Source organism: Cyprinus carpio, unplaced genomic scaffold (assembly GCF_018340385.1).
Source record: "Cyprinus carpio isolate SPL01 unplaced genomic scaffold, ASM1834038v1 S000006820, whole genome shotgun sequence".
NCBI classification, from domain to species: domain Eukaryota; kingdom Metazoa; phylum Chordata; class Actinopteri; order Cypriniformes; family Cyprinidae; genus Cyprinus; species Cyprinus carpio.
In genome coordinates this window covers 111,690-127,986 of record NW_024879401.1, presented here as the reverse complement: position 1 = coordinate 127,986, position 16,297 = coordinate 111,690, and the positions used below count along the sequence as shown (strand labels likewise).

Sequence of the window (16,297 nt, the reverse complement as noted above, 5' to 3'; positions counted from 1 at the left end):
CTCCACCCCTCAATACCACGACTGAGGGGCCCTTGAGAAAGCCCCACCGAAACCCCCAACTGCTAGCACTCCCGGGCGCGCCGCAGCATAATAGCTGCCCACTTACTCCGTGGTGTGTGCCGTTGTGTGTGTGTGTGTGTGCGCACTTTGGATGGGTTAAATGCAGAGCACAAATTCCGAGTATGGGTCACCATATTTGGCTGTATGTCACATCACTTTATATAGTAGTAAAACGCATGTGCAACAGTAGCCTACTTTTTGATCAGTTCATCATCTAATATTCAGGACAATAATAGATATTGAATGGAATGTTTGACCTTATTTGCATGTTTTTTTTTTTTGGTCCTTTTTATCCTCATCCAAATGATCAGGAGCAGAAGTAGGAAATCAAACAGTAAAAAACAGGAGAAAGTAGTAAATTAGTACTATGATTACTGTGCCATAGAAAAAAGCATGTGCCTATTTTTTTGATCAGTTCGACCAGCTATCTGCCCAATCAGCGGATCTAGGTGACCCCCCCTGGACCAGTTTATAGTGTCTTGAGAGTATGGTACCTCTCACTGCATGGCACAGTGGCACCTACCCCAAACACCTCGACTGCACCTGCTATCCATGTCTGCCGGCAGCCCTTAGAGCATGCCAATCAGCAACAGTTCTCCTATGGACACTACGACCACGTTTTACCCCTGCACACCGCCGCATCCCCGTTGGGCAAAGGGTCGAAATGATCACTTGTTTGTGCTTCGTGAACACTCACGGCCTTACACGGTGGGCACCATTGTGCTGCAAAGATGTACCGCAGGAGGAGAAGCGCGACTATTAGATGACCGATCATCATTTCCAAAACATTTGCAATAACATCCTCATGGTACAACTATTTATTTAGCCATTTGGCGATTATCTCTCACAAATCTCACAATTTTACTTGCACGCTATGAACTGAACTGATACCGCTCCAATGACACCATGAGCTTACTTTCTCTGCTATTTCCTCTAACACTGGCATTTGAATAGGATTAACAAGACATAAATCTGGTCCTAGAACGAGGTACTACATGTCTGCCATCTAAGTAGTAGGCAATACACATGGAGATATTCCACCATATTAGGAACCTACAGTCTATTTTATTAAGAATGACTTCTTGTCCCACAATTTTGCAACTTTGTCGCTTAGAGGGATTGTAAGTGTAAAGTGAATGTAAACAGTTGGAAGAAAATCAGCAGATGCATTATGATGTATATTGTAAAATAAAGGGCAGCAGCAGCCTCTAAAATGACTGAATATCATCAATCATATCGCCCACCCCTAACGGGACCATTAAAATAGCCCCGTCGCATAGCGTGTGGTATTTTAATAAACTGTTGTAAACTGATCTTAAGTGGGCAATACTGACCTTTCCTGATTTGCTCTTATGAAGCGGATGATTTTCCTTCTTTAAGGGTCTGAGTCTGTGCATGTTTCTCTCCATCGTCGCAGCCGCAGCTGGAAGTTGATAAATTTCCACATCATAAAAGCCTGAGCGGTGCATAGTGCAGCCAGGACAGTCACCCTGAGAGAAACAGAGTGCCATTACAAACAACAATAAAAAAGCAAAAGGTACTCATTGCTTTTCCATCATCTGGTGTTTAACGAATCACATTCCGTCCCAAAAGGCTCTCACTTTAAGTAATAGGAAAAGCTTTTATAATGTCATTATATATTATGCATATTATGAGTTGAGACTGTTTTGATGGCTGACTGGAATTTTGGGCCACTTGAGCTGCAAATTTTTATATTGATGCCAAGAGGGTTTTTTTTGGTTTTTGTTTTTTTTTTTTTTGGCTACATAACTGTGTTACCGTCCTCACTCTGCACTTTATACTACTGGAAACCAAACACTTCAAAACTAAACTATGCAAATCAGATTTGGACAGCATTGCACATACCACAAAACCGCATGGTGCAAACCATTTGATTTTAACAGATTTTCCTCCTTTAAAGCTCTACAGAAATTCAAACATATTACATGACAAGGCACTTGGTTTATAATAAGTTGCTAAAAATTGCTTCTTGAAAAATTTCTGAAGAGCAATCCAAAATGCCTTAAGACATTTGCATGATTGATCTTAATTATTCCTTCCTTTCCTTTGAAATGATGAAGGAATACAACAAGAAATTTCTCCCTGCTTACCGAACAACCAGGACATTAAAGCTTCCCCTCGCGAGGTTCAGACCCTGTTTCTCTGCTCCAGCCAGCCCCCACAAGCCCACAGTGAGAACAGACAGGGAAAGAGTCAACAACCGGCCCAGCACAAACAGAACAGCCCACACTGTTAAAACCTGTTAACATAACACAACATGCTTCATAATGGTCAATCCTTTTCCTGAGTTTCAAAACACAGAAATGTGCTAATATTCAATCTATCTGTGCACAATAAAAATCAGTGGAGGTGTTTATTAACTGGACTTGGTCTGTGTAATGAACAGCACTCACCCGGTCTGTCTGTCTTCATTGCTGAAGTAAATGAGTCGGGATACATGGGAAGAGGACTCAACAAAGTAATGCAGAACCAGCAACACCAGGCCCAACCGGTTCAGACTGGAAAACACATCATTAATGGTTTAAACACGAGTGTAAATGCTGTATTAGTCTTTAAAAAAGTGTCATTTTGGAATTAACTTTACACCACGCCATAATCAGGTGCAACAACATCCAATCAAAAATATCTGACATCTAAACCTTTTGGGTCAGTATTTTTTTTTTAAAATGTATTTTGAGGGGACAAAAAATGCTCAAAAAGGCTACATTTATTTGATCAGAAATGCAGTAAAACAGTAATATTTTGAAATATCATTACAATTGAAAACAACTGTTTTCCATTTTAATATATTTTAAAACAAAATTTATTACTGTGATGGCAAATGTAAATTTTCAGCATCATTACTCTAGTCTTCAGTTTCACGTGATCCTTTAGAAATCATTCTAATATGCTGATTTGGTTATTATCATCATCAATGTTGATAACAGTTGAGCTACTACTTCATTTTTTTTGTAGAAACCAAGAGACCTTTTTAAGGATTTTTTGATGAATAGTAAGTCTCGTTTATTTGAAAGTAAAATAGAAAGCTTTTGTAACATTACAAATGTCTTTATCATCACTTTTTGATCAATTTAATGTGTTTTAATATATTGTTTTGAATAAAAAACTGGCCTCTACATTTTTGAGAGGTAGAGTATTTAGAGCAGGTTTCAGGATCAGTTCAATTTAATGTTCAAGTGAATATGTCATTTATGTTGTAGTAAAAAATATGTGCCCTGACAACCGTTTATGATGATTAATAAACATTGCTTACTTCAGAACGTAGGCCCCTGTGATGTGGACCAGGTAAAGGCTGATATAAACAAGCTGACGAGGAATGTCCTCCTGAAAAATAAAACAAAACATGCAACATTTACTTAAACATCCACATAAACACTATCCCATATAGTATGTGCATCCAAAAATGTCCACAGTGATTGTCTATTGTCATGGAACTTCCGTAAAAAGTAAATGTTTGGTAAACACAAAGCCACTGGAAAGGGAAATCAGTCCGGTCACAATAGCAGGATGCATGAATACGGTTTTCAATGCATGTTGCGCATCCTCAAACGCTTTGCTTGCTTACTTTCTTGGTCTTCTGGAAGTAGAGCTCAGGGATAGCATGAAGCCAGTAACCAAGCTGACAGATGTAGTAGAACTTCAGCTGGAACCTAAAACAAGACAAGCAACAACTTCAGCATCTCCACGACTCGTCGAAGTCAAACATCAATGATAATTGCATTTGCAAAGCAGTGTGTTCCATACAGTAGGTCTACAAAATCAGAAGAGAGATTAGAGGTAGACTAATGCAAGATAATTTTGATCAGGAGTCTTGAGAAATCTTTTTGAACGCTCTTCTCGATGAGAACCAGCCCAGCAGATCAGTTTACCAAAGAAGATGTATCTTATGAGTGCTCATGCAGCAGATCGGCAGATGTGACGCGAGATGGAATATGAACCTCCACCATTTCATGGCACACACTGAAACCCCCATCGCTTTACCGTCGTTAATCAACATATTCCATTATTTTAAATGTAAACATGCAATGCATTTAAATTCCTTTGCACTTACGGCATAAGAGTGTGCGGGTAACCGTCCCAAAGGCTGACGGGATTGGACAGGAGGTTCTCCTTCAGATGAAGCAGAATAAGTCAATTGAATCTTCCAGACACTGTTATAAACACCGACCTGGACACAAGCTCATATTTATATGAAGCAGAGTAGTGACGCTCTTACAGAAACAAGAATGCTGGCTCCCCACAGGCAGGAGAAGAGGTAGAAGGCACTCAGCTGACCCGACTCATTGAACTTGCTGTGCTTGGTTTTGGAGAAGTGCATCTTCCTGTTGATTTTCTGAACAGTCGTGGGTTCAAATTAATGGGAAAACAAATCAAAACATTTATTAGTATTAACAGTGTTACACTATTAAGACACACATGAACATTTATTGACAAACGTTAGTTGTTTCAGATAAAACATTGTAAGGTTATTCAGTTTATACAGGATACTTACATCTAGCACGTATTCCTGAATAATGGCGTGCATGATAATGGCAACTAACATGTAGAAGAAGACAGTGGCCACATCTTTCAGACCGTAATGGAAGTAATTCACTGCTGTTTCCTCTGGACCTCCAAAATCCATGATACAAAATTCAATTCAAGTTTATCTGTATAGCGCGCTTTGCACAATACAAATCATTCCAAAGCAGCTTTACAGAAAATTACGTTTCTACATTATATTTAGTAGTAGCTTATCAGTGGTGATTATGTCAAATTGATTGTACATATGGTACGGTAAAGTTCAGCTAATGATGTAATCAAACAGACGATGAACACTATTAACAGCAATGATTATATGTCGCAATCAAACAAAATGCAATCTTAAAAATTATCATAATGCAGTCTTATTAAATGCTAAATTGCATGATCTTAGTATGGCCTAGTATGGTAACTTCTTGATTTAATTAAGTATAGACAGAACTGATTTGTTTGGCCAAACGCAAACAGCAAGATGACGAATAACAGAACCAATGCACTCGATCTTACACCTTACTTTGGAAGTGAGCATTATTCTTACAAAATAAAAAGAGATAATCATGATAAAACAAAAAGATGGAGTTGTTGGTTTTTTTTTACACATATCTAGCTCGTTCTTATAAGTGGGGGGGGGGGGGGGGGGTTTTTGGGGTAACACAGTGAGTGTCAGTGCCATCAATTATCAGTTCACTTATAAACATCATTAGTAGAGCTGTTAGACAAAAACCTGTTAGAACAAAACATCCTGATAATCTTGAGGTGTTTTAATTAAAACAAAAACAACGTTACAGAAAATTGTATAAATAGACATATACATATATATATATATATATATATATATATATATATATATATATATATATATATATTATATATACATATACATATACATATATATATATTATATATATATATATATATATATATATATGTGTGTGTGTGTGTGTGTGTGTGTGTATAAAGTGCCACATACTTACCGTTTGCTGGAATTATTACGTTGTATTGCACAGTTATGAACAAAACCGCTACCTTTGATGTAATCTACATGGAAAGAAATATAAAAATGCAGTCAATACACAAATAAAGTAATAGTTGATCAGACTGAAAATTATAACTCTGGTAATAGAGAACGGCAGTCAGACTGTCACCATTCACTTGCATTGTATGTTTAAAATAAGGTTGACAATGCAAATGAATGGTGTTAAAAAATAAGTCCTGCAGATTTCAAGCAACATGAGGGTAAGTAAATGACAGAGTTATGTTTTTGTGTGCACATTTTTCCCAAAGTGAATGGTATATATACACTAATTATAATCGGTTTCTAATCAAACACATTTTCCCAAGATATTATAATTTATAGATGAGCATACAATCATTTACTTAAATCTGTTTTAGAAATGCCCTTTAAGTGCAAAAATCAGTTCTAGTAGTGTAAACGTCATTTCCCATGATGCACCAGCACTGGCGCTGATATTAAGCAAACTATTGTTCAAATCTAACGGTTGTGAAAACTCGCATTCCTAACGAGTGCTGAAGGTGTAAAATCATTAGGTTATTATCTATCAATAAAAGCATTTGTGACAAAAATCGCGAGCCTGCTGCCGCTGTGCACCGGTGACAGCGCTCAGTCATTCTCCGATTGCCACGTAACACTTCATTTGCGCGTAAAAGTATCAGTGCGGCTACAATGTTTCGTAATCATCTTTACAAATCAATTCTGTTTTTCCGTTCAGCACTCCTTTAAATATAATAAATCCACGCGGGTGATTTTTCTTTCTCTCTCTCTCTTTTTTTATCTCGCGGGCTTAAAAGTTTATTATTTAATCGTTTCAGGGACTTTCCTCTTTCGCTCTCATGCATCATGTCTGTGTGAATCAAAATTACCAACTATTGAATGCAATTAGCGCCTACGCCTGAGAGTAAAACCTACTCTAAAAGATTCATTTATATGAATCATAAATATGCAAGAGGATTCAAAAATGCTGCACATTAAAGGTAAAACCAAATAGTAACGTAACAGTTCTATATGCAGTTAAAGGAAGTGGAAGGGACGAGACTATGACAGAACACGAAAGGTCCGTTAGATTTCTTATAGAAAAAACAAAACAAAAATATAAACACTGATCAGGCTGATTTGTCATCTTTGACTCAAGACTGGTGTTAGATCTGTAAGAGCGAATGAATTCATTCAAAAGTGGATTCTGACCTCAAACATAAGACCCAGCAGAAACACCATCGCAACACAAGACACAATATCCGCGTGGTTCTGGATCACAAACTCGTGGCTGAGCACCGGTGGGTTCTTGTTGTTCTTTTTTCGGATTCCCATCTTGGTGGATGTTGAGAGAACTTTTGGTGTGTGTGTGAGTTAGTGAGGAACACGTCTTCACTTTTGTTATCTGGCAGGCACGTCAGTCTTAACGCCTACTTCAGTCTTTCTTCTTCCACCCCCTGTTTTCAACTTAAGGCACGTTGTACAGTGACAAAAGATGCAGTAGCGGCATCCGCTGGACTGGAATAAAGGAGGCGTTTTATTCATTTTGAGGTCAAGACTTAAGGGCCCTTCTTAGTGGATACAAAGGAGGATAACAGTGAAATTAATGAATAAAAACAAAAAGAGATACATGTTTATTTAATTAACATCGTCATTATTACCAGACAGTAAAATATATTTTTTTAATATGTGTATTTGTGTATTTCAGCCTACATACTTTATATCATTACTTATATTACAAAGACATTAAAGGGTTAGTTAACCCAAAAATGAAAATTTTTTTTGTATTTAAGTTTAAGTGTTTTTTATCATTAATTTGTTTTTTACTGGTTGCATAGATATCGTTTTAATTATCTTGATTAGATAGGTGCGTTAATACTTAATTTTTTGAAGTTAATTTTTTTGTTTTTTGTGTAATAATTTTTTGTTAATAATTTAATAAAGTCATCTACTTATGTTATTTTGTACGAGGGAACATGAACCATTCAGCTGAATGTCAGCTGCTTAACTTAACTTAAAATTTACACACACACACACACACACACACACACACACACACACACACACACACACACACACACACACACACACACACACACACACACACACACACACACACACACAAACACACGCGCACACACACACACACAGACACACACTTTTATGTAATTTTTTTTTTTTTATTTTATATATTTTATTTATTTTTTTTTTTATGCTACAGGTCAAAAGTTTGTAACAATTAAGACTTTTTTAAAGGATTTGCTTTTGTTCACCAGTGCTGCATTTATTTTACAAACAATACAGTAAGACAGTAATATTGTCAAATATTATTACAATAAAATTATGCTACAGGTCAAAAAATTTATTCCTGTGATGCAAAACTGAATTTTCAGCATATTACCCCAGTCTTCAGTGTCACATGATCCTGCAGAAATAATTCTAATAGGCTGACTATATTTTATTCATTCTTTTCATCAAAATTAGTTCACAAACTGAGATCAGACAATAACTTTGGATGCCCTGCTAATGTAAGATGGTCTTGTGGTATGAATTCTGAATCAAGTGTTTAAACAAGTCACTTAAATGAGTAAATATGGAGAAAACTATTGACAAACCAAAGAGAATGTAATCAACGAAAGGATGCAATGAGCCCAAAGACTTTGTAGCATGGAGTACAGTTATTTGGAACTGTTTCTTTCTGTAAAACATGTAAAGCAGCATACCAAAACAGGCATTTCTTGTGTTTCATTTTTTGTTCTCACTAACAACAGCCAAACACACATAAACACAGGTCTTTGCCAACATGTGGTTAGACGGTAGTTAATTGGTAGTTTCAGATTAGGATCTCAGCAATGAACAGAATGTGCTGTTGCTTCCTGGTTTGAAATAATAGAAAAGCTGAGGAGATTGAAAATTGTGAGCGCTGCCGTTGTGAGAATGAAAGATATTTCTTCTGTATTCAAAGTGTCAGGGAATGAATGATTGCTGTATTTACTCATTGGTCCAGCCCTTGCATATATCTAAAGAATTATTTGGGTGTGTATTACACCACACAGTAACTGTAGGATTAGCTCAGAAAGGGAGTGGTTTGTTCTGTCATATGAATTATGAGAAATCATATGGTCTAAACCAGAGACTCGTCGTCACTGCTGATGTGAGCAAGCAGAAGAATGAAAACTCTGGTAAGTTACGAATGTCTCTTCTCACAATTTGAACATTTCCTGACAGCTATTTAGAGTAAATGTAAATTAATATTATACTCGGGAGCATTGTAAAGTGACAGTTTATGGCTTATCTCAAAACAACCTCATACTGTATGATCATCGCTCACTGCCAGATAATGAAACTTAGCAAAAGAATTTTGTCCTGATGTCAAACTTACTTTACAACACGAAAACAGTAAGTACTCGATTTATGTATTTTCAGGATGTTTTCTTTAAAATAGTACATAATAACATGTTGCATTTATTATGTAAATTGCACATAGACCTGGGGCCAGTTGCATAAACTTACCCTCTATGTTAAGACAGTGTCTTACATAGACCTGGGGCCAGTTGCATAAACTTACCCTCTATGTTAAACATTATGACTGGTTTTGTGATCCAGGGTCTCTCTCTCTCTCTCTCTCTTTCTCTCTCTCTCTCTCTCTCTCTCTCTTTCTGTTTCTCTCTCTACCACACACACACACACACACACACACACACACACACCACACACACACACACACACACACACACACACACACACACACACACACACACACACACACACACACACACACATTTGTTTCTGTAAATTTCTTTCCATAGACTTATATTACTTTTATACTGACCAAACAATAATTTTCTTACCCATAATAATACCTATTACTTAAAGAATGTTTGTTTTGTTTGTTTTTCTTTTAAACCAAATATAATTTATTTTTTTTTTTTATTCATGATGTATGTAATGTATGTTTTTTTTTTCTTTCTTTGTGGGGACATTTGATCCCCATAATGTTAAACAAGTACAAACACACACACACACACACACACACACACACACACACACACACACACACACACACACACACACACAAAAAAAAAAAAACACACACACACACACACACACACACACACACACACACACACACACACATTTTGTACACATTACGTAATCATTAATCATTCATTGTGCAGTGACTTGTACTGGACAAAATCCAGAACGTAAATACATAGGAGAAATACATTTAGATAACATGAACGTAATGAACACTTAAAGAAATGAATCAATAAAAATATTACAAAAATGTTCTGTCATTCAATACAGGTTGGATAAAGACATGAGGAGAACAAGTCAACCAGCTGTTCTCGTCTAAAGGAACCAAATGTCTGTCTGCTTATTCAGCATTAACAAGACGATTCTGCCAGAAGTGTTCAGCAAATGCCATAAATCATAATTATGACATCTGGAGAGAAATTTACCTGGTTCCGGTGGCTATGCACAGTTTTTGGAGTCCTTTTTTATTTAGGAGACACTGGATCAGACTTCATGTTATCTATGCAGTACTTCAGTAGAGGACATCTCACCTGGGCCATACTGACTCTCGTGTTTGTTCTGGTTGGATCTGTATGCATACAGGCATTCAGCTATGCATGGTTCAAAGATGACAAGGACAATTATGAAGAAGATGACAAGGGTCTGTCCACTTTGCCATCTGATCGGGATACATGTACTGCAGATAGGCATTTTTACAAGGTAAACGTCATGCTAATTTATCATTTGAATCAGTTTGAAATGTGTGGACCTAATATTTCAAATATTAAAATGATAGTTCATCCAAACAAAAAATTCTGTCATCATTTACTCAACTTCATGTCATTCCAAAACCTGTGTGACATTCTTTATACTGTTGAAAAAAAAAAAGTTTTTGTCCATACAATCAAACAATGAAAGCCAGTGAGGTTCAAAACCATTTACGTTTGTATTGTATGGAGAAAAACTAAATAAATAAATAAATATATAAATATACATACATATATATATATATATATATATTATATATATATATATATATATATATATATATATATATATATATATATATATATTTATATATATATACACACACATATATATATAGCAGTTGAAAAAAAAAAAAAACTGTAAATGAAGAAATGTCTCTTAAGCAGACAATACTCAACTCTGGCCCTTGAGGTCCAGTCTCATGCAGAGTTTTAGGTCCAGCCTTGTTCAAAACTCACCTGCCTGTAACTTTCTAGTGCTCCTGAAGACCATCAGCTTGTTCATGTGTGTTTGATTAGGGTGTGAAGTTAAAGTTTTGCAAGAAAGTGGACATTGAGACCCCTGCTTTAAAATAAGGAGGAAAGCAACTGAAAATATAACAATCACACATTTGGTTGGGCTACTCATTAATGAATTATTTGTATTTATTTATTTTTGGCCTATCTGTTATTTTAAGGTATATCTGTCTCCTGAAGAAGAGTTTTAAAGCCCTGCGTTCAGGACAGAAGGAGCAGTCACAGCTTATCGGTCTTGCTACCGATCTTAGCATGCTCCGCATGTTTGAGACGTTCCTGGAGAGCATTCCTCAACTCATTCTGCAGGCTTACATCATACTGGAGCACAAGCATCGCTTTCCTTTGCAATGTGAGTCCTGCACAGATACGATCACTACATGCACATCTGTACGTAAATCTACTCATGATTTATCAGAATACCTACATTTTAAAGTTTGGGGTTAGTAAGATTTTTAAAGAAACTATAGTTAGGGTATTCAGCTTTAAAATGAGCAAAACTGCTATTTTAAATTGTAATGATATTTCACAATATTACTGTTTTTAACTGTATTTTTCATCAAATAAAACACAGCCTTGGTGAGCATCAGAGACATCTTTGAAAAAACATAAAAAAATCTCACCAACCCCATACTTTTAAAATGGTAATGTAAGTTTTCATTAATTTGATATGATGATAAAAATAGCAGATATATCACCTAAAAAACCTAATATATGTATATATATATATATATATATATATATATAATATATATTAAAATGTTTTGCTTGAAAATGTACTGTAAAAATGCAGTGACATTTTTAACTTAGACTTATGAATTTATTTCTTTATTTTTTATTACACTCTTGTACCTAAATATGACTGTGTAATACAATTTTTTTTGACCATAATCAGACTTAAAAAAATCTCTCTCTTTTTTTTTTAGATATCAGCATGGCCTTGTCTTTTCTCACCATAGCCTGGGCCACAGTAGGGACTATCGTCGCGGTTTACGGCAATCTCTACCTCACCTTAACACACATGCCTTCTGGAATCCCAACAGTCATATATCTGTCCTACAAAATCTTCACCATAAACCCCTCGAATCCTCAGCCTCACACTCTTCATCATGCTCTCCCATCTACAGTACTGTAGCAATGGCCTGCATCTGGCTGTTGGGAACCATCTGGGCATTCTTGGAGGAGACCAGCTTCTGCACTTCACGAGCCCTTGAACATCTTATCGAGCCGTTGTTGGAGTTATTCTCATTTTCACTTTCTTTAACATTAAAGGAGGAACACCAGAGTTCACATGACACTGTATTACATTTTTACTTTGTGTCACAACCTTGCTGCACCTATTTTGTTGTTTTTTGCTCAAACCAGAATCTGAACAGACTGACTACTTCCTGCCAATTCTATTTTTATATTAGTGTCAAATTTAATGGGACTGGGTTTTTTGGGACTCTATTACAGCCTCCTGCACCCTCGTGGACCTGGCAGAAAAGCGAATAAAAGAAGATGGAATGGACGAAATGGATGGAATGAAACATGAGCCAAAAACAACCCGTTTACAGCATTTTTTTGCAAATATAGTCTTGCTCATTACACTAAAGAACTTGATTAACAAAAAAAGGTACATGTTTATAGATATTTATGTTGGAATTGATAAAGTGTGAAGGATCTATGATGTTTAAACGTTATAACATGTCTGAAAGCTGCTAAGGAAGGTATGATATCTGATTTTACATATATGAAATGTTGAAGCTTAAATGTTTCATTGAACCTGTAAAAATGACAAATAAGCTTTTTCTACTGGCAATTTTTGCCTTTATTTCACCCTCTCCCATGAGCTGTCCAGTTTACAGGCCTGAAAGTGATGAATAATGACAGAACTTGGGATTTTTTTTTTTAGTCAAAAGGGCTTGAATGGAGTATGTTGGGTAGCTCCTCAAATCAATGCAACTGTTCACAATTGTTTAACTTGAAGTTTTATAATATGCGTTCCTACTTGAAGTTTGTGGGTACTGAAAGTGTTTTGTTCTTTAAAATGTGTAACTGAACATGTATTGTTTGGGTCATAAGATTTTAAATATTTTTAAATGAAGTTCAAAAATTAATATATGCCTGCGCACCAAGGCATCATGTATCTGATCAAAAATATCAAATACAGTAAAAACAGTAATTTGTGAAATATTAATACAATTTAATTGACAAAATGGCAATTAAATTTAATTGGCAAAAATCGTACCTTGCTTCTGGTCAGTTTTCTGTTAGTAGTTCAATCACTACTACAAAAATAACACAAGATGGTCATGTTGTTCTACAAAAGTCTTCTGAATTAAGTAAATACTGCCTTATCCAACAGGAGATTTGAAAACATGAGCTGAGATGTAAAACTTTTTGTATTAAAGCAATTACTTTTTTATTTGGCTGCTGTCTATAATACCAGGTAAAAACACAAAAAACAGAAGGCTACAAAAACATTTAACTCTGCATAAATTTTACCAAATTCTCATTCAAAAATAGGCTGGGGTTGTAATTAACACTGGCAATTATTGCAACATTAGTTTTAAAACTGTCATTCACATGAATATGCATGTCTGACTAAAGCAGGAAAGATATGTGAACTTTGACCCTCATAATCTCTACAGAGACGAGAAAGGCTGAGAGATCATGCAGATTGCCTGCTTCAGAGCTAATTGAAAGATAATACACCAATCCAATTGTGTTTTGACTACCAGCAAAATATTGTGCAAGCCAGTGGAGTGATGCAAAATTGAAAGAAGAAGAAAAAAGAGCTAAGATAATGAGAGAGAAGATTAAAATAAAAAAAGTGGTCACAGCATTTCCTCAGTGTGCCGTTTCAGTGAACATCTGTGCTGAGGCGGTGAGCTCACCATGCAGACAGACTGCAGATTTATTCAACGGTAGTAAACCTTTCAAATAAACATGAGTACTGCTCTGCAGGCTACAGGCCTTCTTTGATTTTCTCATGTATACATACACACATACATACAGTGGCCCTGAAAGGTATTTGGACATTTTTCGGACAATTAATTTATGCACGGCAAAAAAAAAAAAAAACAACAACAAAAAACAACAACAACAACAACAACAAAAACACCTGGCATCTGCAAACAAATGATTTCTCTTCACCATTAATTCTTATATTTCTTCTAGTTTTAACCAATTTAATTCATACATATAATAATTAGGGGTTCAAGACTATTTATGTATTGTATTTGTACTGTTTTGCCTGTTACAGGATTTGTAATGTTTTGCTCTAAAAGTGTCTAAAAAGTCAGTTAAAAGTTGAGATCTCAAAATTGGTATGATGGTTCCCCAAACCCCCACTACTTCGGCATCCCCACATGCACCAGACACTGGGTGGTGCTATAGGCCTAATACAAAACAAGAACATTATGTTCTCTAGCATACATTATTGCCACTGTATAATTAAACTGATTTAATTCAGTTTAAAATCTATCGCAAAATAAAATGAAAATGAAACTGAAAAGTGTCTATCAGGAATTTATTAAATGCGACATATTTCTTTTCACATGTTTGTACAACGTTGCACATCATAGCCAATCACACACGATTCTGTTGAGCTTGGGACAGGAACGTTGTGGAAACTCCATCCTTCCCGAAGGCGGTTTCGGAAGCACTTACACATATGGACAAACCGTTTAGGTGCATATATGAAGATTAGAGGTAATTGTAACCCTCTTGGAAAATAGCAGAAGTCTACCATGGAAAACACGGGCTCTGAGGCTATACCCGTGGATTTTTACACATTATTACACTTGGGTCTCTACAAATGGAACCCAGCCCTCTACCGGTTCTCATGGATTCATTGAGTGAGGGCCTGGCACCAGACGAGCTCGACAAATGTCTCAATATGGACTCTCTGGAGCGGTTTTTAGCAAAACCGACCTGAAGCCAGGGCCTCTCAGTGTTTTTACCCATTTGAGTTAAGAACATGGAGGATACCAGCTCCACATGAAGGCTATAGAAATGTCTGCCAGCGAGGCGCCACGAGCCAGCGCCCAGGAGGATACAACACTTCTAGTAGAGTGAAGTTGCAACCTGAATGGGCAGGGCACACCCTGTGCCTGATAATCCACAATCCACTGGGCCATCCTCTGCTTAGAGATGCCATTTCCCTTCTGCTGGTTTCCATGACAGACAAAGAGCTGGTCTGAGGTCCTGAAGCTTTGCGTCCTGTTTTCGTAGCATCTCAATGCCCAGACTGGAAAAAGCAAAGCTAGGGCTGGGTCTGCTTCCACTGGGGGCAGTGGCTTGCAGGCTCAACACTTGTTCCTTGAAGGGAGCAGTGGGAATCGTGGGAATTTTGGGCACATCAGCTGGCCCGAACTCGCTCGACAGTGAGCAGGTCCCCTACCCTCTTGATGGAGGCCAATGCAAGCAGGAGCAGAGTTTACATTGACAGAAACTACAATGTGTGCAAGAAGGCTCACTGGGGGAGACGCATATCCACCAAATTGTGAAGGCCCTGGGGCCAACTGTGTGCCAGTGCGTCCATGCCGAGTGTTCCCTTGGTCAAAAAGTAGAACAACTTTCAGTGAGAGGTTTCTGGAGAGGCAAACAGGTCTACCTGAGCGCTCTGAAATGACTGCAAAATCAGCTGGCCCGTCTGGGAGCAGACCAGAATGTGAATGGCATGAAGTGACCTCAGATGCTTTCTGACTCCAGAGGAGGTGGTGGCAAGTGAGATGCGACGGGATGTAGACCACCTTGTCGGTTGATGTACAGTATGCAAACTGTCGCAGTGTTGTCCATGCAGACACAGTACATGCTGCCTAGTAAGCGCCCTTTGTGACAGATCAAGGCAGGCCCACTGCCAGCAACTCTAGGTAATCGATGTGCCAGTGCAGGGTGGAGGCCCGTCCAAACCCCGGACACTGCAAGCCCCATCAAACATGGCCCAGCAGGTGGAAGCGGCATCAGTGTTAACCACAGCATGGCTGGAGACATGCCCTGCTCTAGGGGAGAAACGCAAGATCTGACCATGGGGTGAAGGTTTGGCAGCAGGCTGGTGTGACTCGGACCCGGTGAGTGCAGTGTAGCCACGCCTACCTCAGGACTCAGCCTTGGAGCCCGTGTTAAAGCGGGTCTCATGTGAAGGTTTGCCGGCGGGTTGGTTTGTGTTGGAGCTGGTATATGGTGTGTTGCCCTCTGAAACTGTTTCAGTGGGACTGCCGTCCTGCCCTTGAACATATTCAGGCAGTTCAACACCGACTGAGCATGTCCTTGCATGAGACATGCTCGACTGAATCCAACCTGAGCACTTCCTTGTATGTGGTGTGCTTGGAGGGTTTTCTATTTTGCCAGTTGACCCGAAGGCCCAACCAGCTGAGGTGCGAAAGCACCAATTCCCTGTGTTGCACACAACTGATCCTGA

The 16,297-nt window shown here is 37.6% G+C and overlaps 2 pseudogenes; one reads left to right on the top strand and one right to left on the bottom strand.

The window, feature by feature from the left end:
• Window positions 1-1,435: 1,435 nt before the first annotated feature.
• On the bottom strand, window positions 1,436-7,054 carry LOC122145010 (annotated as a pseudogene).
• Window positions 7,055-8,519: 1,465 nt separating this feature from the next.
• Window positions 8,520-12,424, top strand: LOC109089232 (annotated as a pseudogene).
• The last annotated feature ends 3,873 nt before the right edge of the window (window positions 12,425-16,297 follow it).